The sequence below is a fragment of the Carlito syrichta genome, unplaced genomic scaffold (genome assembly GCF_000164805.1).
Source record: "Carlito syrichta isolate Samal-C Ts95f unplaced genomic scaffold, Tarsius_syrichta-2.0.1 Scaffold304335, whole genome shotgun sequence".
In the NCBI taxonomy this organism is placed as follows: Eukaryota; Metazoa; Chordata; class Mammalia; order Primates; family Tarsiidae; genus Carlito; species Carlito syrichta.
In genome coordinates this window covers 184461-209597 of record NW_007248431.1, presented here as the reverse complement: position 1 = coordinate 209597, position 25137 = coordinate 184461, and positions in this window count along the sequence as shown.

Sequence of the window (25137 nt, the reverse complement as noted above, 5' to 3'; positions counted from 1 at the left end):
GGCTGAGGCTGAAGGATCGCCGGAGCCCAGCAGGTCGAGGCTGTGGTGGCTGGGAGCAGCCACTGCACCCCAGTCTGGGCGACAGAGTGAGAATCCAACTCAAAAAAAAAAAAAAGAAAAGAAAAAAATACTCAGATCCAATGCAGTCTTTATCTATATTCCAACTGCCTTTTTCCCCAGAAGTGGACAAGCTGATTCTAAAATACATATGGAATTGCAAGGAACAGTGGAATTGCCTTGAACAAGAACAATGCTGGAAGACTCATTTCTTGAGTTCAAAACTTACTATAAAACTACAGTAATCAAGATTGTGTGATGCTGGCATGAGTATAGCCATATAGACTAATGTAATAAAATTGGAGGTTCAGAAATAAATCTATACATTTATGTTCAGTTGATTCTGACAAGGCAGTAAGGAACATTCAATAGGGAAAGAATTGTCTTTTCAGACTAATGGTGCTGGAATGACAGGATGTTCACATCCCAAAGAATGAACTTGAACTCCTAGCCCTTCATATACTAAGTTAATACATACAAATTAACTCAAAATGGACTATTTATAGGCAAGAGCCAAATCTATAAAACTCTTAGAAGAAAACAGGTGAAAATATGCATGATCTTAAATCAGGCAACAGTTTCTTAGATTTGACACCAAAAGCATAAGCAATCAAAGAATAAAATAAATTGAACCTCATCAAAATTGAACACTTTTTATATGTCAAAGAACACTAGCAATAAAGTGAAATGACAACTCACAGAATGAGTAAAAATATTTAGAAATCACATATGTGGTGGGGTCAAGTATAGAGACTACATATGAGCTCTTACAACTCAGCAGTAAAGAGATAATCCAACTTTATTTATTTACTTTTTTAGATTGGAAAATATGATTTATTTAAAAAGTAATTCGAAAGAGAGGAGATTCACCTCTTCTAGGTAGGGGAGTGGGCCAAAGCTAGGAAACATGGTAGCCATAGCTCAAAGGGCCATGTGGACACACTAGAGTTTAACAAAGCAATGGTAAATGGCTGCTTGAGACTGATTGCTTTTAACCCTTCCTTTTGATGGTGGCAAGTCATTAAGGTGACTGGATGGTGGTCTGCTCCACATCATCATGAAGGGAACAGGTAAGCACAGGTACTGATGACAGGTGATGGATGGCAGGCAGATGGGTGGGTCAGTCACATGACTGTTGCCATGTTGATGGGGTCTTCCTGTGTTATGGAGGTCACAAAGGGCTGATTAGATTAACTTGGGTCTTATGGGTGGAGACAAATACTGGAAACAGGGATGAAGGTCAGTCCAGCTTCCTGCTAGATAGGGGCATAGAGATGTCCCTATCTGTCCCAGTGGGCTCAACACCCACTACAGGAGTCCAGGCAGTTTTTCTGTTGTACCAGAGTCCAAATATGGATGTACTCACAGCTTGTCTTCAAGTTTTGGTGAAGAGACATAGTTTCATGCCAGGCAGGGGTGAGGCAACAGGGAGAGAACTGTCCAATGTAGCTCATCATATGTGATAAGAATGAGAGCAGGTAGCAGGGAAAAGGAGAGCTAAGCACCTTATCTCTCTCCACAGAGAGACTTAGGTTGGAAAAGAGGAGAGAGAGAGTGAGAGTGCAGCAGATCTCAGTGGAACCTCCAAAAATATTAGGTTAAAATTCCAGTGAGGCCTCCAAAATGTTAATACAGACCTACTGGGGACAGTGGGAGGTGAGATCCAATGCTACACAAACAATGCAAAGAATTGCACAGAAATTAGATTGGAAAATATAGTTTATTCAAAAAGTAAATTAAGCTGGGCTCGGTGGCTCAGCCTATAATCCCGTGCCTTGGGAGGCTGAGGTGAGTGGATTCCCTGAGCCCGCGGGTTCGAGACCCGCCTCGCAACTTGGTGAGACCTCATCTCTATAATAAATCAAAAATTAGCCAGGCATGGTAGCACGCACCTGTAGTTCCAGCTACTTGGAAGGCTGAGGCTGAAGGATTGCCGGAGCCCAGCAGGTCGAGGTTGCGGTGGCCGGGAGCGGCCACTGCACTCCAGTCTGGGCAACAGAGTGAGACTCCAACTCAACAAAAACAAAAACAAAAAACAAAAAAACAGAAAGTAAATGAGAGAGAGAGGAGATTCACCTCCCCAAGGTAGGGATGGGGGCCAAGACTAGGAAACATGGCAGCCATAGCTCAAAAAGCCATATGGACACACCAGAGTTTAACAAAGCAATGTCCAGATAACCCAATTTTAAAATGAGCAAAGGATTTGAATAAGCATTCTCCAAAGAAGATATACAAATGGCCAATAAACACCTGAAAAGATACTCAACATTATCATCAGGAAAATACAAATCAAAGCCAAAAGACATACTACTTCACACCCACCAGGATGGGTATAATAATATTTAACAACAACAACAACAACAACAACAACAACAACAAGTGTTGGTGAGAGTGTGGAGAAATTGGAACCATCATATATTGCTGGTAAGAATGTAAAATGGTGCAGCTTAAAATGGTGAAGCAGGCTGGGTGTGGTGGCTCACGCTTATTATCCCAGTAATTTGGGAGGCCGAGGTGAGAGGATTGCCTGAGCCCATGGGTTTGAGACTAGCCTGGACAACTTGGCAAAATCCTCATCTCTACAATAAAACAAAAAATTAGCCAGACATGGTGGCATGTACCTGTAGTTCTAGCTACTTGGAAGGCTGAGGTGGAAGGATTGCTTGAGCCCAGCAGGTTGAGGCTGCAGTGGCATTGAGCATGCCACTGCACTCCAGCCTGGGCAATAGAGTAAGACTCCAAAAAAAAAGAAAAGAAAAGAAAAAAGAGGTGCAGCTACTGTAGCAGTAATTTTAAAAGAATTACTTTATGACCCAGCAATTTCAGTATTAGGTACCCAAGAGAAATGAAAACATGCATTCACACAAAACCTTACATACAAATGTTCATAACAGCATTTTTCACAATAGCCACAAAGTGGAAACAACCCAAATGTCCATTCAAAAATGAATGGATCAACAGAATGTGGTATATACATACAATGGAATATTATCCAGCATAAAAAGTAATTAAGTTCTGAAACAGGTTACAACATGGGTGAACCAAGAAAACATCATGATAAGGAAAAGAAGCCTGACACAAAAAGGCCACATATTGTATAATTCCACTTATATGAAATATCCAGAATAGGAAAATCCACAGAGACAGGAAGTATATTAGTGATACCTAGGGCATGGGAGGAAACAAAAATGGAGCTAACTGCTAACAGACTTGAGGTTTCTTTTGTGGAAATTGAAATGTTCTGTAATAACACTGTAGTGATACATGCACAGCATAGTGAATATACTGAAAATCGCTGAAGTGTACAATTTGAACGGTTAGTTTTATGTCATGTGCCTTACCTCTCAATAAAAATGTTTCAAAATGAAAGATATTCAACTGGGACCATTTTAAACCACATGGCAATTTGTTGGCTCATATTGGTAGACCTTCACAGGTAAGACAGGCTCCAGGGCTGCTCCACTCACAGCCACCACAGAACTATGGAGAGACCTGAGGACCCTCCATTGCTCCACTCCTCAGCCTTATCCCAAGACTGCGCATGGAAAGATGTCTGCCAAGCAATGGAGCACCTAGATTTCCTCTTAGCGTGTGACTGGGGATGGGCTCTTCATAATGAGGACTCCTGCCCTAGAAGCCCCAGAAATCTTGCAGTGACCAATCATCAGCCCACAAAGGGTCACATACCCATTCTGAGTCCATCACTGGCCTCGCTTTCTGGACCTATCACTGTAAGAGCTCAGGGATGTTGTGACTTCAAGGACCAGCCACATCTGTCAATCCAACAAACCACCTGAGAGACCTGCCCCAGGCTGCTATTGCTGTAGGTATTTCATGTCAAGCTTCACTGTGAAAGATGAGGAAATCTCCCTCCCATTCTTCCTCTTTGTTCCTATCAGTTTTGCTGTTGCACCACATTATCGAGGTCGCTCATGTTTGCCTTTGGTCTCTCCTTACTGCCTTCCATCTGGGACATCCTGGATGACTGTGCAGTCAGCAGGGAAGCTAGTGGGGGCTTTGGCCCTCTGTGGGGCATGGCTGTGGGATGTGGGGGTCCCATCCCAGGTCAGGCTTCTCTGTGGGAGCTCAGCAGGGGCTGCAGGCAGGGGCGGGGCCCCACCTCATCCCAGAACAGAGAACTTTACCCTGCTTTGTTTTAGCCTTTCTAAAAAAAAAAAAAAGATATTTTATTGTGAAGGATAACATAAACAGGCAACTTAATAAATTATTATAAAGCAGACATTCGTTTAGTCTCCCAGAATGTCCTTTCCCATTCACCTCTGTCCACAAGTAGAAGCTATCCTCACTTTTATGGTAATTGTTTCTTTGCTTTTCTTTATAGTTTTGCCACCTGCATGTGCATTCCTAAACACAATGCTTTCATTTTACCTGCATTTAAACTTTATATAGTGGAAATCTGGTTATCTATCACTGCATAATAAACACCTCCAAAGCAGTGGCAACAACAATTATTCTATTATGCCTCTCATGGTTGGGGTTGACCAGGCTCAGTCAGGTGGTTCTGACACGTGCTACAATATGCATGAATCTTGAGGTCATTATGTTAAGTAAAAGAAACCAGTCACAAAAGGACAAATAGGCTGGGGGTGGCAGCTTACACCCATAATCCCAGCACTTTGGGAGGCTGAGGCAGGAGGATTGTTTGAAGTCATGAGTTCCAGACCAGCTTCGGTAACATAGCAAGACGACCCTGTCTCCACAAAATATACATAAATCAGCTGGTTGTGGTGATGTGTGTCTATAGTCCCAGCTATTCAAAAGGCTGAGCCAGAAGGATCTCTTGAACCCAGGAGTTTGAGGTAGTAGTAAGCAATGATCATGCCACTCTCCAGCCTGGGTGATGGAGTGAGACCCTGTCTCTTGGGGAAAAAAAAAGAAAAAAAGGACGAGATGAGTGGATTGCCTGAGCCTGCAGGTTTGAGACCAGCCTGGGCAACTTGGTGAGACCTTGTCTCTACAATAAATAAAAAAGTAGCTGGGCATGGAAGCATGCACATGTAGTTCCAGCTACTTGGAAGGCTGAGGCGGAAGGATTGCTGGTGCCCAGCAGGTCGACGCTGGGGTGGCTGTGAGCTTGTCACTGCACTCCAGCCTGGGCAATGGAGTGAGACTCTGACTCAAAAAAAAAAACAAAACAAAACAAAACAGAAAACAAATACTGTGATTCCACTTATATGAGGTACCTAGAGTAGTCAGATTCATAGAGACAGAAAGTAGTGGGTGTCAGGGGTTGGGGGAGAAGAAACGGAGAGTTACTGTTACTGTGTACATTGTTTCAATTTTGCAAGATGAAATAAGGAGTTCTGGAGGTGGTGGTGATGGTTGCACAACAATGTGGATGAATTTAATGCCATCGAAGTGTACATTCAAAAACAGCGAAAATGGTAAGTTGCATGTTATATGTAAAGTAACACTTATAAAAATTAAAATAAAATTTGCAAGGAAGAGAATGTACAGTGGTTAATATCTTTGGATGTATCTGCATTTGATGGCATGTTTTGGAAAAAACAATCTGCCACAATTTGGATCATACAATAATCAGCTTGTAGTCTTGTACCTCTCATTCAACATGACCCTCGTAAATCTCAGACAAGTTGTACGTTGCTCTTCCTCAAATGCCATTTCTCTGTGTCACTATGCCTCGGTGAGCCCATTCATTCACTCTACTGTGGGTAGAATGTGGGGCATTCTGGTTTGAACTCATAAAAGCAGTGCTGCCATGGACATTCTAGAACACCTGCCTGTGGACATTCTAGAACACTTGCCCTAGTGCGTACAGGCCTTTGTCTTTCTGGATCATGGGGCAGGCACCATTCAACTCTGTGAGATGCAGGCGAACTCCTTCCCACAATGGGTGTACTTTCTTGCACTCCCGTCAGGTGTGTAAATGCCTATTCTTGACTTCCTCCCCCGCACCCTGGGCCACTAGGAGACATTCAGCCCACCCTGTTTGGTTTCTTCCCTGGCAGGATCTGCTTCCTTTCCCCCAAAGCTGCATGGAGGAGCCAGTGGCTTCCTCCCCAGCTGCAGCCTTGCAGTGAGCCGCCTGCCTTCCCAAAACGGACGCCTGCACTTGTTTCACAAAGTCGCCCTGAGACTGAGGCTGGGGAGCCTGTGTCCATGTCTCTGATCCAGGTCCATGGCCCTTTTAGTCCATAGCTTCTGCCGTACTCTCTGATGTGGCACTTAGCTTGGCTCTGCTTCCTCTCTTCCAGAAACTCTTCAAACACTTTCCAAATGCCTGGTCCACTGAAGACACTCTCAAGGATGCTCCCTCTCACTGTGGGTTAGTGTTCAATATCCTCACTGTTAAATGAAATTTGGAAAGGTGGGGGTGAATGTGCAGGCTGTGGCTCTCTTGGGCTCCTCCACAGCAGAGAGTCCCCAGCCTGACCAGGCTGCCTGCTGCCTCCTGGGAGCCCAGCATGTGGTGAGTACGCTCCCACCCACTGTGGGAATGGAGACCTTGTGTTGCTCTGAGTCTGTGGCCACCCAGCTAAAAGACTACATTCCACCTTCCCTCAAAGCTACACATGGCCACCTGGACTCTGGGCTTCCATCCTGTGATCTCTCTCTCAGTGTGCTGCCAGCCTCACCCTGCACTCACTCCAGCCTACCAGTTTCCCCTCCCTTCCCCACCCACCCTCCCCTTCTGTTCTTGCCCCACCTCCGCTCAATGCTGCTTGTTCCTGCTCTTGCCCAGGATCTCTCCTTTCCCAAATGACTGTTCCCACCTTCATCCTGGTGAACTCCTACTCATTCCTCTAAATCTAAGAAAGGGGCATAACTTTCCCCCAAACTCACGGTTCCCAAGCTAGGTGGCCATGTCTCTGCTCAGCCTTTCTCACCCTTCTCCATCCCCTGTCACTTCAATCTGTAGAATCTGTGTCCCCCAAGCTTGTACATCTGAGAGTGGAATGAGAACAGGTGAATGCACTGGTCTGCAGTGGTGTCCTTTGGAATGCGAGCATGCCTCCCAACCAGCAAAGGCAAACCAGAAGACAGGAAGTTCCCAGCTCATGCCTCTTTGGTGAAAGTGTGAAGAGAGGGGACACGCTAGGGGAGCCAAGGGATGAATCCATATGTGTCTGTATGCATGTGCACACTCCAGGTCCTACCAGCCTCACCGGGGCTGTGGGTGGGTAGGAGGGCACCCCAGATCCTCCCAGAATGTCTTGGCTGCCAAGAACAGATCTGGGAAAGGCTGTGGGCCTGGGAGAGTGTCCCAATGCCCTTGGTGTGCTTCAGTCCTTGTTTGGGCAAACGTCGACCCAGGTCAGGCCTAGGTGCCAAGTCCCAAGGGCTTGACAAAGGCAGGGTGAGGGCCAGATAGGATCTAAGGCCCAGCTCCTGGGAACAGTGGGAGCCCGCCCTGTGTTTCCAGCAGCTTCCTGCTCCTGGGCTCTCCGTCTGGTGAGCTGGGTGTGGCCACAGTCTGAGCAGGGCAAGGAGGTAGGGGGTCTGCTCCCTGCCCTCCCAAGTGACTGCACACCAGTCACGCCTAGCCAGTGTGCTGGACAACAACAGTATGTGAGCTGGTAGCAGGTGACACATGCTACGGTTCTGGTATTGGGAGAACACTCAATTGGAGTGGAAGGAGGGCAAAGATGTGAACTCCAGACATTGTCAACTTTAGAGGATGACCACTGAAAGGTGTGAGTACCACACAAGTAGCAGGAAAACGAGGAGTAGGGAAAAGATGTACGTACACACAGATTAACTCGAAAGAAGATAGGAAGGAGGAATGGGTGGAGAGTTGGACATGAGATGTTGCAAATTTAAAGTACTTGTAATCATAAAAAATGTAAAAGGACCAGTTGCTCCAGGTAAAGAAAAAGATGGTCACATTGTATGAAAAGTAATCTAGCATTAGTCAATTGTAGGAGACTCCTAAAACGTTGAAAAAGGTGAAGACCAAGGGAGAAAAAGATACACCACGCAAATACTAACCGAGGGAAAACTTGTTAGCTGTGTCAGTATCACATAAAATAAAATGTAAGGCAGCAAAGCCAAACGTTGACTTGGACATACAAATACAAAGCCAAGCTTCTGGGAATATTCACCAGAAAAAACAAGGAGGCGCAAATAAAAAACCCACCAGGGGAATAAAAGAAGAGTTTACCACAGGTGTGTCGGCGAGTAAACAGAATTACAATTACATATCAACTTCATTACAACAGATTTGAAAACAAATAAATTGAATAATTTCTAACAAAGATGTAGTTTTCCAGAATAGCATCCCAAATAATTTTTTTAAAATCTGAATTGTCTTACAATTACAGAAATGTGATCAATTAAAAATCTTCCCCCCCCAAAAAATGTTAAAATAGCTTTGTAAACAAATTCTGCCTTTCGCGAAACAATTTCAATCTTGTGCAAATTATTTCAGAGAATAGAAAAGTAAGAAACACTCAAACTTCGTCTTCACAAAGCTAACAGAACCTTGATATGCAAATTGAGCAAAAACAGGACAAAATATAAAATTACTGGTAAATCTCCCTCATGAATATTGATGCAAACTGAATCCAATAATATATAGAAAAGATAAATCATCAAGGCAAAGTTGGGTTTATCCCAAAAATGCAAGGTCAGAATAACATTATAAAATTACATACTGTGAATCACTGCATTACCAGAATAAAAACCACAAGAGTATTTCAATAGATACAGAAGCTCCCCGTTTTCCTCTCCAGTCCCCTTCCCTCAACCCCTTGTACCCATCTACTTTCTGTCTATGAATTTGACTACTCTAGGTACCTCATATAAGTGGAATCATACAGTATTTTTCCTTTTGTGTATGCTTTATTTCACTTAGCATTGTGTCTTCAAGATCCATCCATATTGTAGCATGTATTGGAATTGCATTTCTTCTTAAGGTTAAAATAGTTCCATTGCATGGATAATACCATTTTCTTATTTTGTTTATTCATCCATTGATGGACACTTGGGTTGTTTCTCCTTTTGTTTATTGTGAATCATGCTGCTGTGGACACTAGTATACAAATATCTGTTTGAGTTCCTGCTTTCAGTTCTTTTGTGTCTTTTTATTTTTATTTTTTTAGAGACAGTCTCACTCTGTCATCTGGACTGTAGTGCAGTGGTGTGATCATAGCTCACTGCAGCTCCTCAATCTCCTGGGCTTCCTCAACCCCCTGGATTCAAATAATCCTCCTACCTCAGCCTCCCAAGTAGCTAGGACTACAGGCAAGCACCACCACACTTGGACTTTTTTGTGTTATTGAATTGCTTTTACATGCTTGTCAAAAACCATTTGACTGTACTCGTGTGGGACTATTTCTTGATTCTCTCTTCTGTTCCACTGGACAAATGTGTCTATCCCTTTACCAGTACCATACAGGCTATATAAATTTTGAAATCTGGTGGAATAATTTCTTCCACTTCATCCTTCTTTTTCAGAATTGTTTGAGCTATTCTAATCCTTTTTCCTTTCCATATACATTTTAGAGAATAATCTTGTTTATATCTGTAAGAAATCTTCTACTTGGGAGGCTGAGGCGGAAGGATCACCTGAGCCCAGTAGGTCAAGGCTGCGGTGGCCATGAGCATGCCACTGCACTCCATCCTGGGCAACAGAGCAAGACTCCAACTCAAAAAAAAGAAAAAAAGAAAAAAAGAAAAAAAGAAATCTTGCTGGAATTTTGAAAGAAATTGAATTACATCTTTATCATGTTGAGTCTTTCAATCCATGAATAAGGCATGCCTCTCAATTTATTGAGCTCTTCTTTGATTTGTTTCACCAGGGTTGTGTGGTTTTCAGCCTACAAATTCTTGTCCATACAAATCCATATTTTGTTAGCTTTACACCTAAGTATTTAATTTTTGACTGATTGTAAATTATGATGTATTTTTAATTTTGGTTTTCATGTGTTCATTGCTAGTATACAGAAATAAAAATTGATTTGTAAATTGATCTTGAATGCTTGTATCTTGAACTCATTTATTAGTTCTAAGGTTTTAAAAAAGATTCCATGGGAATGGCTACATAGACAATTATGTCATGTGCAGATAGGAACAGTTTTATGCCTCTCTTCTGATCTGTATCTCATTTGATTTCTTTTCTTGACTTTTTCCAATGTCTAGAACTTCGAGCACTATTCTGAATAAGAGTAGTAAAAGCAGACATCTTGCCTTGCCCTCAATCTTCAAAAGAAAGTATTCAGTCTCTCACCATTAAGTATAACTTTAGTTGTACGGTTTCTTGTAGATGTTCTTAATAAAGTTGAAGAGGTTTCTATTACTAGTTACTGATACCTTTTATCATGATTGGATGTCAAATTTCGTCAAATACTTCTGTGTCAATTGATGTGATCATGTGATTTTTCTTCTTTAGCTTACATTGGTTTGCACTAATTAATTTTTGAATATTGAACCAAACTTGCATTTTTAGAATAAATCCCACTTGATGATGGTTTATAATTATTTTTATATACTGCTAAATATATTTTATAAAATTTTGTTAAGAATGTTTGCATCCATGTTTATATGGAATATTGGTTCATTTTTTTTTTTTCCTACTGTCTATATTTGGTATCAAAGTAGTACTCGTTTCACAGAATGAGTTCGGAAGAGTTCCTTTCTCTTCTATTTTTTTTTTTTTTGTAAGATTGATTGGTGCTAGTTTTCTTTAAACATTTGGTAGAATTTACCAGCAAAGCCATGTGGTCATGGACTTTTCCTCGTTGAAAGTTGTATTATTATTACTAACTAAATCTCTTATTATGGATTTTTTTCAGATTTTCTATTTCTTCTTGAGTCAAGTTTGTTAGATTGTGTTCCTAGGAATTTGTTCATTTCTTCTAGGTTATCGAATTTATTGGCATACAATTGTTCATATCATTCCCTTATAATAACTTTTATTTCTGTAAGGTCATAAGTGATGTCTCTTCTTTCATTCCTGATTTAGGTAATTTGAGTCTTCTTTCTTTTTTTAGGTCAATCCAGCTAAAGATTTGTCAATTCTGTTGAACTTTTCAAAGAACCAACATCTGGTTTCACTGATTTTGAGGTTTTATATGGCCCAGAATATGATCTATCTTAGTATAGGTTCTGTGGGCACTTGAAAAGAATGTATATCCTACTGTTGTTGAGTAGCGTTCTATACATGTTAATTAGATCCTGCTGATTTATGCTATTGTTGAGATCCTCTAAAGTCTTGCTGATTTTCTGTCTAGTTGTTCTATCAATTGTTCAGAGAGGAGTGTTGTCTATTCTTCATTGTCTATTTCTTCATTTAGTTTTATCAATTTTCTTTTATATATTTTGCAGATCGTTGTTTGGTACATACATATTTAGAATTGCTGTGTCTTCTTTGTGGACTGACCCTATTCTCATTTTGTAATGACTTTCTCTGTCCTGGTAATTTTCTTAATGAAGTCAACTTTGATATCAATATAACCACTCTTGCATTTCTTTGACTTATATTGGCACAGTATATCTTTTCGAAAGTCCTCTTTCTTTCAGCTACACTTGTATTTGAAGTGAGTTTGTTTTAAATATCACATCTTTGAGTAATTTTTTTTTTTTTTTTTTTTTTTTGGTCTACCAATCTCTGGCATTAGTTATATTTAGACTATTTACATTTAATGTAATTATTGACATGGTACAGCTTAAGAGTGCTACTTTGTTTTGGTTTCCTGTTTGTTGTATCTCTTTTTATTTTGTTTGTTTCTCTTTACTTTTTTCTGCCTTTGTGTGGTTTACCTGAATATTTTTTTAAATTCCATTTTGAATATTCTATAGTGTTTTTGAGTGTATCTCTTTGTATGGCTCTTTTCTCCCATGTTCTTCCATTTTCTAATTTATTTTTTGAAGGAATTATATCTAAGATACAATTATTCATTAAAGAATTAATTTTATAGATAAGATACAAGTAACTTCACATTGTAAAATTTCAAACAATGTAGAAAGCAGTCAAATACAGAATACAGAAAAAGTAAAAAAAATCCCTGACATCTCTCCCAATAAATCCCAGAGTTTCCTACACAGAGGCAGCAACAGATATAAATTTAATGTGTATGCTTTAGATTTTTATCTATGTAGCTATATTCATAAAGGTAAACAAAAAAGAACATAATTTTGGGGAAATTTAAGTTTACACAGTTGTTATCATGGTATACATAATATCCTGAACTTGAATCGTTTTTCACTAAATAAAGTGAATTAGACATAAATCCAGGTCAGTATATTCAGATCTACCTCCTTTGTATGTACTTTACAATTTTTTATCTATAAACTGACACATAATTGTAAATATTTATGAGGAGCATAGTGATGTTTTGATACATATAATGTATAGTGATCAGATCAGAGCACTTAGGATATCCATCATCTCAAACATTTATCATTTATTCATGTTAGGAACATTCAATAATCTCCTTCTAGCTATTTGAAACTACGTAAACTATTGTTGCTAACTATAGTCATACTACAGTGGTATAGAACACTAGAACTTATTCCTCCTATCTAACTGCAATTTTATGTCCTTTAACAAATTTCTCCCTCTCCCTCCCTTCCCCCACTCTTCCCAGTCTCTAGTACCCTCTGTTCTACTTTATACTTCTGTGAGATCACGTTTTTTTTTTAGCTTCCAAATATGTGTGAGAACATGTGGTGTTAACTTTCTGTTCCTAATGACTTATTTCACTTAACATAATGTCTTCCAGTTCCATCCACGTTACTGTAAATGACAGGACTTCATTCTTTTTTATGGCCAAATAGTATACCACTATATATATACATCACATTTTTAAAAAATCTGTTTATCTGTTGTTGGACATCTAGATTGATTCCATATCTTGGCTATTGTGAGTAGTACTGCAATAAACATTGGGGTGCAGATGCCTCTTCAATATGCTGATTTCCTTTCCTTTGAATAAATGCCCATAGTAGGATTGCTGGATCATATGGTAGTTCTATTTAGAGTTTTTTGAGGCACTTCCATACTGTTCTCCATAGAGGCTACACCAGTTTACATTCCCACCAACAGTGTATAAGACTTTTCTTTGCATCTTTGTTAGCATTTCTTATTTTTTGTTTTTGCTATCTTTGTATAACTTTTTTTTTTTTTGAATTGGAGTCTCACTCTGTCGCCCAGATTGGAGTGCAGTGGCCGCTCCCAGCCACTGCAGCCTCGACCTGCTGGGCTCTGGCGATCCTTCCTCTCAGCATTCCAAATAGCTGTAACTACAGGCGCGCACTACCATGCCCGGCTAATTTTTTGATTTATTGTAGAGATGAGATCTCGCCTACCCAGGCAGGTCTCGAACCCGCGGGCTCAGGCAATCCACTCACCTCAGCCTCCCAAAGGCACGGGATTACAGGCTGAGCCACCGAGCCCGGTTTGTATAACTTTTTAATGGTTGCTCTAGGATTACACTATGTATCCAAAGCTCATCAAAACCTCCTGGTGTCAACATTTCACTGACTGGGATAAAGTGTAAAAACCTTACCTCCCTTCATGCCCCTTTACCCTCCCTCACTTATAATATATAATAATCTACCTTAGATATTTCCTCTATATACATTAATAACTGCTTTAGGCAGTGTAATACTTTTTGCAATTTAGAAAACTCAAGAGAAGAAAGTCTACTGTATTTACCAATATTTTGCTTATCGTGTTCTTTCCTCCTTTCTGATGTTCCAAGATTCTTCTTTTATCATTTCTTTGCTATTTGATAAATATCCTTTGGCCATTCTTTTAGGATATATTTGCTGGCAACGACTTATCTTAGTTTTTCTTCACTTGAAAAAAACAAAACAAAACATTTCCACCCTGATCCTGAAAAATATATTCACTAGAATAGAATTCTGGGTTGACAATTTCTTTTTCTTTCAGCACTTAAAAAATATGCTACTTTCTTGGCCAGGTTGGGTGGCTCAGCCTGTAATCCCAGCATTTTGGGATGTCAAGTCAAGTGGATTGCCTGAGCCCACCGGTTTGAGTCCAGCCCGGGCAACTTGGCAAGACCTCATCTCTACAATAAAAAAAAAATTAGCCGGTTGTGATAGCACACACCTGTAGTTCCAGCTACTTGGAAGGCTGAGGTGGAAGGATTGCTGGAGCCCAGCAAGTTGACGCTGGGGTGGCCATGAGTGTGCCACTGCACTCCAGCCCGGGTGACAGAGTGATATTACAACTCAAAAAAGAAAAAATGCTACTTTCTTCTGGATCTTCATAACTTCTGAAGAGAAATCTTCTGGGATTTGGTTCATTTGTCGAGTTCACTAATCATGTATTCTGCAAACTCTAATCTCTTGTTATCACATGCATCCTGGTCAAAATTGAAAGCCTTCCTTGGCACAAGAATAGGCAGAAGAGAACTATAAGAAAATATGACAATTTGTATTTCTGGATATGGAAGAACTATTTTGGTGATTAAAAAATAGAGAAAAACCATGCAGAGAAAGCCTTAATAGATTCAAATATTCAAAATGTATATGTCTACAATATCCTGAAAAAAATTAATAATTTATTTACCTGGCATGGTGGTATGTGCCTGTGGTCCCAGCTACTTGAGAGACTGAGGTGGGAAGATCATTTTAGCCCAGGAGTTCAAGACCAGCCTGGGCAACATAATGAGACCTTGTGACAGAACTCAGTGCAGGTGTCATCTAAACTTCACACCTTCGTGTTTATCACTGCTATCATGGTCCTGCAGCCATGTCCTACCCAGTGGCCAGTCAGCTGCTGTGTGCCACTACACTAGTAGCTGCTACCAGACTCAGTGACTGGCACATGGGTCTATGGACTGCTGCTATAACATTGCCCTCTGTGTGTCTTCTGATAACTTCAGCAAGTGCTGCTGTGTGGAGGCCTGTACTCCCTTGGCACCTGCATGCACAAGTACTACCACAGCCAAGGCTCCGTCAGACCTGACTGGGTGGCCCTCACCCTGTCTGCCCTGCACCCTCTGTCAGATGGTGTGGACTGAAAAGCTGAGAGTAAAGGTGCTCCCGTTCATTAGATTGGTGTGCCAGTGTTGTGGGAAAGATGCAAAGAATTGCACAAATAGTTAGTTAGAAAAAAGTTTAGTTAGAAGGTAAATCAGAGAAAAAGGATGGATACACCTCATGAAGATTGTAGAGGGGGCCAGACACTGAAGGAACATTTGGTGGCAAATGCTTGAAGCTGGGCATTTGATAATGTTTTTTCCCAGGTTGCTGGGAATGGGGATTGATTAGTTTACAAAAGGCATTTCTGTGAAATGCAACAGTGAGAGGCGGGTTGTTGTTGCCATGGTGATTAACTGCCCAGTATGGCAGCGGCCAGCGTTTCAGATAGTTGATATGCAGACAGGGAGAGTAGCCCAAGGTCTGTAAAACAAGGTGCCAAGACACAAACTTTAAGCTTCTAACATCGTTGGATTTAGGGAACAAAAAGATGTTTATCTAGGAATGTGTTGTTCATGGGTAAAGTAGGAAGGATGGGGTAGAAAAACATTCTTGGGAAAATTGTAGGAAGGTTGGTGCCAAAAAATATGAGCCAATGCCAAGCTGCCTGCTTGCAATGGTGGAGGTAACTCCATTTTAGCTTTTGTCCTTTCATTCCCTCCTCTTGTTGTTTTGAAATATTCTTATTTCATGCTGGGAATAGGAACAAAGGTTAGTCTTCTGTAACTGTTTCCTGCTAAATTGGGGTGTAGAGATGTTCTTACCTGTCTGGTGTAAGAGGAAAGGATGTTGGGACATATGCCAATGAACAATGACATATTAAGGCTTTAATGTCTGGTAAAATATAATTATCCCAGTGAGTTTAACACTCGTTTTAGGAATTCAGGTAGTTTTTGCTGTTGTACTGATTACCTCCTTAGTCTATATTTGGATGCTCCCACATTTGTTTTGAAACAGTATTCTAGTATTAATACCCAAAATTTATAGTCCCTTTACCCACCCCAAGTTTAAAGCCTATGTGTAGTTTTAGCATGACTCAAGATTTACATTAACAAATCTTGGATACATAGACCACTGACATGACACAAAGTTTTCTAGTTATGTTGACATTTCAGATAATATTTTGAGATTTTTAGATTTTAAAAAAATTTATTCTATGATGCTATGCCAGAGTCAGGTTGGAAAGCCAACTTAGTATATAGGATAATAGGGCAATAAATTCCTTCCAGTGAGTTCCTTTTAGGCAGTGATTTCCCTAAGTCTTTTAGTTAGAAATTTGGGTATGAGAAAAAGGCTAAGTTTAGTCCTCAGTTTCCAGCTGGCTACACATCATTTTTAACAGCAGGAGGGCCCCTGGTGCTAGGAAGGTTCATTCCTAGGGTTGTACATTTTGTTTACTTGGCAAGTTCCCACAGAGCTAGGAAGCATATTCCTAGTATCATCTATTTGGTGACAATAATTTCCACATCAGTAATGTTGGATTATGGGGAAAGGACATGGTTTGACCTGATTTTGTAGCCAATTGTTTTAAGGTGAGAGGGAGTCAGGTCTAGAGTTCAGTTTGAAAAACCATCTTGGATCAGATTTATATTACAAGTCATTAAGATCCAGGCCCTTGATTTTGTTTTTTTTCCTTTCCTGTATCTGGCAAAGCATTTATAGGAGACATAAAGATAACATAGTGATGGGTGTAAAGATGAGAGTTATTTCAGAGTTCATGAGGACTGGTTTGTTCCAAAGTTCCTGGAGGATGTCTGTCTTAGTTGTCGCTTTGGAGACTGGCCAGACCCCAGGTACCTTTTTAAATTACAGGCAGGTGTCAGTGGGCCAGTTCAATATCCAGGTGTGGTTAGAAATGTTGGGCGCTCGCTCTAAGTGTAATATGTGACTTTATTTGACTGATGGGATTTAGCAAGAATTACTTTTTTCCAGTCCCAGGAGTTAAACTCGTGTAACTTAACAGCACAAAAATTAGTTAATAGAACATCTACTAGAACACTTTACATATAATTAACATATTATTGTAAAAATAATAGTTATTCATTTAATCAGGGAGATAAACCTCAAAGCAACATTAAAAGTTACATGGATGTAAAAAAACTTTGATCCTTTTAAAGCTCAGTTTTCCGCCGGGCTCAGTGGCTCAGCCTGTAATCCCGCGCCTTTGGGAGGCTAAGGTGAGTGGATTGCCTGAGCCCGCGGGTTCGAGACCTGCCTGGGCAGCGAGACCTCATCTCTACAGTAAATCAAAAAATCAGCCAGGCGTGGTAGCGCATGCCTGTAATTCCGGCTACTTGGAAGGCTGAGGCGGAAGGATTGCCGGAGCCCAGCAGGTCGAGGCTGCGGTGGCCGGGAGCAGCCACTGCACTCCAGTCTGGGTGACAGAGTGAGACTCCAACTCAAAAAAAAAACAACAACAAAACACAAAGCTCAGTTTTCCAAGCAATTAAAAACTTTTAAGACCATAACAGTAGTTAGAACTGGAGAAAAAAGTTATAGCCAACTTAATCATATACAAGATTCCTTTCAAAAATTTTCCTTCACAAACCTTATTACGACTTACACATGCCATCGATGACGTGCTTGGACTCTGTTTTGTCTTATATTTGCCTCTTTTCTAAATATCAGTTATTTTACTTTAGGACAAAACTTATCATACAAAATTATTTTATATACAAAATTATCCTCTCTCTCTCTCTTTTTAAATAACCTTTCTGACAAAAATATACCTTCATGCCCATAACTTGTTTTACATTTTTCCCTTTCCTACACACTGATTGGAAAAGCATATTGGAATGACAATAGGCTGGTCTTTTGTGAGTTAACACGATTTTTAAACTAACGTGTGGTCCCTTTTGTTTCTGTCTAGGAGGAGGGTTGATAGTCCCAGTTTAGGATTTGAGAGACAGATTAGAGAACATGGAACATGAATTTTAATAATACCCTTTGCTATGGTCATTTCCCTAAAGGGAAGCTGAGGAACAGCTTGAGAGGTTTAGAGGGAAGTCTGGAGTGAGTATGGGCAGGTGAAGGGAGAAGGGAGTAGGTAAGAGGAGGAGGTGGCTCATATGACTTGTTTTTTTTGTCAGCTACTGTGGTTGACACCAGGGTGTTATTAGGAAGCAGGAGAGGGAGTTTTGTAGAGCTAAATAGGAGGCTAAAAGTGGATAAAGAGGGGAGATTGGCTGGCTGGGTCTGAGTTTTCAGAGAGAAGGCAGGAAGGAGGAAAAGTAAAGAAGGAGTTAGAAGGAGTATGCCACAGGAAGAACAAGGGTTCAGGTGGTGCACCATTTTGAGAAAAGCCTGTATACAAGGAACCTCGGACCACTTGTCCCTCATAGAGGTAATACAGGTCAAGTTTGAAGGAGAGTATTACAGACAAGAGAGACCCGTCTGGGCCCCAGCTTCTGGTCATCTAGCTGGTAATGAGGGGGGAAAACTGAGAAACTTAGGGAAAATATTCTTCTCTAGTGAGAGGGTCCTGAGACCTTTTAGAATGCATTCCTATGGGGAGTCCTAAAGAGAGAAAGGGATTGGTCCTGAGAACGGTCTCAAAAAGCAAGAAAGAGAAAAACCCATCCACATTCTTAGTTGGCATCCCAAAAGAGAATCAGTGGGATCAGCGTGTGTGTGGGTGTCAAGTGAGAAAGGGTTGTCCCTCAACCCACCAGAGGCAGTCCTTTTGCCAACGGCAAGGCTGCTCCTATGCATGCTCAAAAGCCTTAGTACCAAGATTTCTGAGATGGGGGCCCGGAGCCCCAGCAGGAGAAAGTTTCCAAACAGAGAAAGTAGCTTTTTGAGCCCCCTTCCCCAGACTGTCTAATGAAGGGAGAAGGAGGGTAGTATATGGACTCACCAGTTGATGGTTTAGAATTCCATACTGGATAAAGGTGAGGCGATGGAGAGGTTTGGTCATAGTAGCTCCTCAGGTTGAGCAGTGATAGGGAAGAGTAAAGGTAGAGACAGAAAGAGAGCATGCACGGAGGAGACTTCACAAGTCCATGTTAAGGGCCACCAAATATTAGCTTGGTGTGCCAGGGTTGTGGAAAAGATACAAAGAATTGCACAAAGTGTAGGTTAGAAAAAGTTTATTTAGAAGGTAAATCAGGGATGGGACTGGCAGTTGAGGGAAACTGCCAGGGGAGGGAGGGGCACATCTCATCAACAAGTGTAACTGCCTAATGAACATTTGTATACCTAATCCTGAATTGTACCACACATCTTTAAAATTAAACAAAAAGGAATCTAAAAGTAAAAATATTAAGTATAATAAAAAAAAGAAGGTAAATCAGAGAAAAAGGGTGGATCCACCTCTCCAAGATTAGAGAGGAGGTAAGACACTGAAGGAACACTTGGTGACAGATGCTTGCAACTGGGTGTTTTTATAATTTTTTTCCCCCAGGAGGTTGGGAATGGGGATTGATTGGTTTACAAAAGGCATTTCTGTGAAGTATAAAGAGGGGGGTTGTTGTTGCCATGGCTATTAGCTGCCCAGTATGGCTGCAGCCAGAGTTTCAGATAATTGATCACGTAGACAGGAAGAGTAGCCCAAGGTATGTAAGATAAAGGTTCAAGACACAAATGTTAAGCTTTGAACATCCTTGGATTTAAGGAACAAAAAGGCATTTCTCTGAGAGTATGTTGTTCACGGGTAAGATAGGAAGGCTGGGGTAGAAAAATATTCTTGGGGCCGGGCTCAGTGGCTCAGCCTGTAATCCCAGCACTCTGGGCGCCTGAGGTGAGTGGATTGTCTGAGCCCACGGGTTTGAGATCAGCCCGGGCAACTTGCCTAGACCTCATCTCTACAGTAAAATTTTTAAAAATTAGCCGGGCGTGGTAGTGTACATCTGTAGTTCTGGCTACTTGGAAGGCTGAGGTGGAAGGAAGGATTGCCTAAGCCCGCTGGTTGAGGCTGGGGTGGCCATGAGTGTGCTACTGCACTCCAGCCTGGGTGACAGAGGAAGACTCCACTCAAAAAAAAGAAAGAAAGAAAAACATTCTTGGAAAAATTGTAGAAGGGCTCCTCCTAAGAGCCAATGCTAAGTTGTCTGCCTGCAATGGCTGAGGTAACTCCATTTTGCCTTTTCTGTCCTCTTTCTCCTTTTCCACCAGTCATACATGGCTGCCTCTGGCCACTCCTGGGAGGGCCTGTCCCACTGCTCCTGTTCCACCGCCAGAAACACACTCACAATAAAAACCCGAAAACCAAAAAGACACAAACAAACAAACAAATCCAGAAACAATAAAAAATAAGTAGCAAAAGATATCTGCCACATGCATGACAGCAAGTTAATGTTCTAACATATAAGGTGAGAAAAACACTCATGTTCTATATTTATGTAGGTACATAGACAGTTCACTAAAAAGAAAAGAAAAAAGCCAGTGTAAGTTAGAAAAAAATTCTCATTATTATTAAAAATTGCAAATGAAAATAAGACCATCTTCTACCTATCCAATTAGTAAACTTTTAAACCTGTGGATTCCTGGTGCTGTGCAGACAGTGAAAATATGCAGCCAGATAAGGAGTCAATGTGATATAACCTCCTGGGTGTGACCCAGAAATTCTACTTCTAGTAATTTTTTCCTAAGAAAATCTTCTAAAGTACCAAGGCATCTCAATAATGACATTCATAGCCGGGTTCGGTGGCTCAGCCTATAATCTCATGCTTTGGGAGGCTGAGGTGAGCGGATTGCCAGAGCCCGCGGGTTCGAGACCCACCTGGGCAACTTGGCGAGACCTCATCTCTACAATAAATCAAAAACTAGCCGGGCGTGGTAGCGCGTGCCTCTAATTCCAGCTACTCGGAAGGCTGAGGCAGAAGGATCGCAGGAGCACAGCAGGTCGAGGCTGCAGTGGCTGGGAGCGACCACCGCACTCCAGCCTGGGTGACAGAGTGAGACTCCAAAAAAAATGACATTCATTACTCATAATGAAAGAATGACACTATTATTTATAATAGAAGATGTATCATGTATGAAACTATGCCTTGAGGGATGGTTGACTAATTACCAGAATAATCCCACCATCGACATGAACTCAGCATGAACTTTGGGCCAGGAAGGGCTTCCACCAAGCCCCAAGATCCTTACTAATTCTTTTATGTTGAGTTCATTATCACTCCCATTTCACAGACTCTAAGAACAAAATGCTCACAGACATTCTCCAAACATACTTGTTTGTTTGTTTGTTTTATTTTGTTTTGTAGACACAACAGTTTGTTGCTCAGGCTGGTCTCAAACTCCTATCTTCCTGCCTTGGCCTTTCAGACCCCAAGTTTAGACAAATAGCCAGTGATGCCTACCCTGAGGGAAATCAGATGAGCTGTGAAGGTCAAGAGAACCAGGGAGGAAATCTTAGAAACCTGGAAGACCCTCAAGGATGGCAGCAGAGGACCCCAGATTGGTGTCAGCCTCTCCTGCAACCTCACAGCTTCCACCATGGAGGGCTTCATTACCAACAGGGAAACTAAGGCAGAGAGGACAACTAGTCCAGAAATTTCCTGTCCACTGGGGTGAATTTGATTCCAGGCCTACTCTTTGTGGTTGACAAAGAATAACAGCAGTGCCAACAGCAGCTGAGTCCAGGTCACACCCACTCCGGCTGCCCCTTCACAGGCAACTGTGCCCTGCTCTCCCAACACAAGGCGCCTCAGGCACCCAGCGCAGTAGTTGGTGACACGAGAGGATTTGAGCTGCTGCTCTTGAACTAAAGGAGTCCCAGTTTGTGCCACGAAAGGCCCCTAGCCATGCTCTGTGCTTAGAGGCTCCACATCTGATGAATTGGAGGGAAACATCCTTAACTGTTTCAAAGCTGAAAGAGGAAATGTTGTTCTTCATTTCCCTTGAAGTGAAATCTGTGAACTAGGAGCTTCCCAAACCTCAATTCTCAGGAATATGGAGCCTAAATTTAGATTATCCTTGGAAGATCACCGGATCACCCTGGCCAGGGTCAGCCAGCAGCTGCTTGAGATAAACTTTGCTTTTCTGCTGACTCAGGCCTTTCTTGCACACAATTAATGAGATCCTGCTTAACTTCCCCTGGGAAAACAGAACAATGACTGTGGGTGAGCAGGTGGCCTTGGCCAGTGCTCTGCCCAGTTAGAAACCTCTGACCTCAGCCTACAGGCCCTGGCCCACTGCAGTGCCCCCTCGCCAGGGTCCCTGTCCCCTCGCCAGGGTCCCTGGCCAGTTAGAAACCTCTGACCTCAGCCTGCAGGCCCTGGCCCACTGCAATGCTCCAGTTCTGCCCCTTGGACGCCAAGCCCCTTCCCACCTCTGGGATCTTGCAACAGCTGTTCTCTCTGCCCTACCTGGAACTTCTACCCTGAATCCTTGCTGAAATGTCACCTTTTCAGAGAAGTCTTCATCACTTTTTCCTACCTGTTATTGTTGGTTATTGTTACTCTCTGCTCCGTAAGAGTGGTGCTCTGCCTGGAAACAGACCTTGCCAGGCAGTAGGGGGTCAGAACCTCCATACGTGGAAAGAGGGGTGGACATGTCCTCATGCCCTCTTGGGTCTGGGCTGGGCCATTTGGAAGCCACTTTTAATCAAGGGTGGGTTTGTGGTGGGGGCAGTGCCAACCAGGCTGCCCTCTCTGGACCTCTCTGCAGTGACTTTGCTTCCGCTGCAGCCTGGGGCCACGATCAATGCAGTGGTGTCAGGGTAGACATCAGATCATGCAAGGTGGAGCTCGAGACTCCTCTACCAGGTCCCCAAGATACTGTGAGGCCATTGTCAAAGAGACAAGAGCTCGCTGGGGCCATCCTGGAGTGTCAGCCAGGCTGGGGTTGAGCCCACAATGGTAAGAGGATAGGCAGGCAGGTGAAGGGGGAGAGCTTCAGGCTGGCTGGAGCCACAGGCAGGCTGGAGGGGCAGCAGGCGGCCTTCCTCAAGGGACAGATTCATGCAGACAGCCACCGTGTTGAGACTTATTCTTGGACACGGGGAAAAACCAGCAAACACACCAGCAGCTCGGGCCCTGGGAGCAATGGGGGACGGATGGGGCAGGAGGGTCCTCAGCAACACAACTTGTGAGCCACTGGTGAGCCACTAATGGTTTTAGGCAGGGTGTGACCCAGGAGAGGGAACTGCCAGAGTGACCAAGCCAGATAAGGACTTAAGGAGGCTGCAGCAGTCATCTTGGGAAGATGGTTGTATGGAAGGAGGGCACCTGGGGAAGGTGGAGGAGATAACTAAGAGGGTAGGTGGGTGGCTCAGCTGGGCCCCTGAAGTGGACAGGGAAGGAGATGTCAGGAGGATCTGCAGAGAAAGGGAGTGGCCTGTGGGTCTGCAGGTAGAGCCCTACCTAGTGGACAAGATCTCCTCCCAGTCCAAGGACTGGCACACTTGCCTTCCGTGCCTCTCCAACTGGGTGAATCAGGCACTGACGTTATCTCATTTACTCCTTCAGAGCCATCTGAAGAGGGAGAAAACCCGGGGCCCAGAAGGGAGAGAATGATGAAGCACCATGTCTGTGACCAGCCTCCTCGCCATGTTTTCTCTGTGGAGGGCCCTGTCCCACGGAGTCAAGTACTTTGAACTAGATTTTAAAAACAAAACAAAACGGGGCTCCCAGCAGCCTCAGTCCAATGTCGGGAGTCCAGACTTTGCTGAAAAAAAATGAACCACCAGGGAGGGGGCGGGGAGGGGACTGCCAGAAAGGGGCTGGTACCCATTGTGGGCTTTGGGGCCTGGTGCCCCCACCTGAGCCTCAGGGGGGCCAGAGCGTCCACCCCAGTGGACCTTTCGAGAAATGGCTGGGCCATTGTGCAGAAGAATGCCCGGAAATCCCGCGCCGCCCTCCTCTAGCGAGGATGGGGGCTCTTCCTCCTGGCCAGGAAACTCCAAGTTGGCTTCCGGAGGGTGGCCTGGGGGCTGGGGTGCCAGGGGCACCATCGCTACCGGCGGGAGGGCAGTGTACAGCCCCCTCTGTGTCCCTCCAGTCCGAGGGCCAGAGCAGGCCGCCCAGCCTGGGGCCACCGCTGCCCTTGGGAGCACTACCCTTGTGCTGGGTCACTGGGGACTTCCTGAGGTGGTGTCGTCCGAGCTGGGCCCCCTGGGATGGGGGATGGGCAGCGCCGCAGGAAGAGAAGCAGTCCCTGCCAAGACTGAAAGGTCTGGAAGCCCCTGTGGCAGGGGGAAAGTGGGATGGCCAGGCGGCGGGAAAGCCCCTTTGCTGTCGATTCGTGCCAGGGGCTCAGGCTCGGGGGAGGCTGTGAGAGATGTGGGCGCGGGACGGTGGCCACCGGCTTGATCCCAAGGCCCGCCTGACATCCCCGGCGTGGGGTGGGAGAAACAGTGCGGGGACTAGAGGGGCGCTGCTGGGACGTGGGAGGGTGGGAAGGGTCTGGGTGGGGCTTGGACTCCGGGACGGGCTTCCTGGAGGAAGGTAACCTGGGAAATGAGGCCCTGGAGAGCCCCCACGCAGGCTTCTGCGCGGTGGTGATGGTGCGGGCTTTGGTTAGGCAAGAGCAGAGCGGGCCCGGGTGAAAGGGACCATCGGGCTCGGTCCCGGCGTGGAGTGGGCGGGGCGGCGCAGGTTGTGGTCATGCCGCTCGTGAAGCAGGGGGCCGGGGCACGCAGAAAGGTGGCCCGCGAAGCGCGCCCAGACCAGCTTGGAATGAGCTCCGTTGCGACCAGGACACGGACGGGTGGGGCTAGGGGCGCGGCTGGGCGAGGGGGGAGCGGGCCCGGCGTCCGCGGCCACCCGGTGCGCTGTTGTTTCCCCAACTCTGGCGGCCGGAGCCTGTGATTGGCCGCAGGGCGACGGCCCTCTCACGGATTGGCTGTTTCGGGCTGGGAGGCTGGACCCGGGGGGCAGAATCCGCCCCCGAACCTTCAAATGATGAGCCCCCGGGAGGCGCGGGCAGACCCAAGACGGTGCAACAGAGCCGCGGGCCAGCGGACGGCGGGAGGGCGCGCGGCGCAGAGGCACCGGGGCCCGCGCGGGGCGCCGAGCCGCTCCGAGGCACCGCCGCGCCCGCTGGGAGGCCGGGGGCCGCCGGGCGCGTCTGGCCTCCAGCCATGGGGTCGGCGGCGCTGGAGATCCTGGGCCTGGTGCTGTGCCTGGTGGGCTGGGTGGGCCTGATCCTGGCGTGCGGGCTGCCCATGTGGCAGGTGACCGCCTTCCTGGACCACAACATCGTGAC